Source organism: Agrilus planipennis, unplaced genomic scaffold (assembly GCF_000699045.2).
Source record: "Agrilus planipennis isolate EAB-ADULT unplaced genomic scaffold, Apla_2.0 scaffold380, whole genome shotgun sequence".
Lineage (NCBI taxonomy): Eukaryota > Metazoa > Arthropoda > Insecta > Coleoptera > Buprestidae > Agrilus > Agrilus planipennis.
Window position 1 is genome coordinate 114,066 of NW_020439059.1, and position 2,279 is coordinate 116,344.

Sequence of the window (2,279 nt, forward strand, 5' to 3'; positions counted from 1 at the left end):
AATTACTTCAAATAAAATGAACAAAAATAAGCATGCAAAATAATTCAAATTAACTACAAAAAAAACATGCAAAATGAAAAATTAATTTGAATAAAATCAACTTAATGAATTCTACTAGATAGAGCATGCAAGATAAAGAACTATTTCTACTACGGGGTCATCTTTGTCTTCTCCAACGTCGACCTGAAACAGATACGGTGGTAACAGATTAATAAAGAGTAATTAAAATTGATTATATCAAGTATTCTCACCTTAATTAATTATAGACTGCAACGTTACAAAAATTGCAGGTGTGAAAAACAATCCCAATCCAGGAGGAATACCACTGCAGAAAATTTGTTATTCGAGTGGAATTATCCAGTTTTTCTCACCCATCGGTTGAAAATTAACTGCACAATGTTGCAAGGCGAAGACGAAAACAGCACATCATGAAGATAGTTCATGAAAGACCACACCCATGTACACTGGTTGTTTCAGTATTATCAAACTGAACTTTAATTCCATCTCATTTCTTGAACGATCTGTAGAAATGCATAAAAAAAATATTAATTACACTATTAATTTAGAATGAGATTGAACAGACCTAAAAACGCACTAGAAAGCAAGTAAAATAGACGAATTATAAAATGGAGACAAGCGTAAGTTTACATAATGACAGACCATATCCGACAGACAAAAGTGAAATAATCATAGACAGATAATGCAGACAATAGATATTTAAAAAACCATAGGGGCACGATAGTCAATTTAAAGCTGTAAACAATAGATAAATGCTAAACCAAATACCATAGATGCTGTAGACGATAGATATTTAAAACGTCCATTTAAATTACGCACAATAGATAATTGTTAAAAGAAACGCTATTAGATCAATAGAGCAATTAATATTAAATATGTAATATATTCTTACCTTAATTAACTGTAGAAAGTAGTGTTCTAAAATTTACCAGTATGAAGAGCAAACCAAATCTAGAAGAGATATCACAGCTGACAATTTGTCGTTTCAGTGGCTTCCAAACAATTTCCAATTGCATTCTATTCTCATTAACTGCAGAATGTTGCAAGGTGAAGACATCAAAACAATCGGTTGTTTCAGTAGCACCAAAATTCACTGCAATTCCTTCTCATTTAATGGGCAATCTACAGAAACGGGCAAGAAAAAGTAATTAATTACCACTTTAAAAGCAAGTAAATCAGTGACATTCACACTGATGAAAAGATCAATTCCACATTAATTCTGCTGTTCTGCATCTGCCATATCAAAAATGTTGTTTAAAAGTTGCCTAACAAAGCAAACGTATAAGAAATTATAGTTTCTGGGGCCTCATTTACTTTTTTTAATTGATACTGTTACATACCAGTTCATTGCCACAAATCCTTTCTTCAGCAACAGCACACTGTCTCCATTCCCGATGAAATGATCGCATTTTCATGCTTTCTTTAGGACCATAGGTACAGCTACTTTCGGAAGAGATGAAGGACTGACACAATCAAAGCTCCATAATTGAACGGCATCTCGAATTATTTCAATGTTTCTGTAAAATAAAGCCTTATGAAACAGTATTCGGATATAATTAATTTAGCCTCCTTCGTAAATAACGTGCATAATACATTGTTAAAGTAATGTCGAACCCTTTTCTCTGTTAATATCAAATAAATATATAGCATATATAGTATCGTACGTACACTCACCTTAATTAATTAACTAAAAGAGCCTCCAAGAAGAAAAGTTAACAGATAAAATGCCATAGGAGGGAGACGACTTGTGTTTTCAGTAGCATCAAAACGAACTTCAATCACCTCACTTGTTTATCTTCAATCTGTAAAAATAGAGAAATAACGAAATAACTATTGTATGAAGTTAAATAATAAAATATAATACAAACACTCAGAAAAAAAGCAAGTGAATTTGTAAAATTGTTACTTTTAAAATGACGTGGTTTCTATTTAAGACAAGATGCACCATAGATGCATATAATAAGTAATTATATTATAATTAGACGTCTGTTACGCGGAAAATTTAAATATTTAATCATTATCCTTTTCTTCCGACTTTTAAAAGTCAAAATATTTGCGGGAAATAATAGACAAAAAATGAATTAAACACTGACAGTAAATAAATGAAATATGAAATAAAATAATAACATGTAACCAAAAACAAATAATGGTAAAATTTTAAAATTGCGACGTGGCGTCTGCTTCGAAAAATACCTTTAACAATTTTGTCAATGTAATTTATGCTGTGGATAATTGCGAAAAATAACAATATATACACAAAA

General features: G+C 30.7%; 1 long non-coding RNA gene across 2 annotated transcripts in view; it reads right to left on the reverse strand.

Moving 5' to 3' along the window:
- Window positions 1-129: 129 nt before the first annotated feature.
- Window positions 130-2,279, reverse strand: part of LOC112905180 — a 4,186-nt gene continuing 2,036 nt past the window's right edge. Inside the window, exons 3-7 of one of the 2 annotated variants that reach the window (XR_003231609.1) lie at window positions 1,693-1,820; window positions 1,359-1,535; window positions 911-1,140; window positions 252-521; window positions 130-183 (exon numbers count right to left, since the gene is read on the reverse strand). This is a non-coding gene — a long non-coding RNA (uncharacterized LOC112905180). The other variant, XR_003231608.1, reaches the window with a different exon arrangement.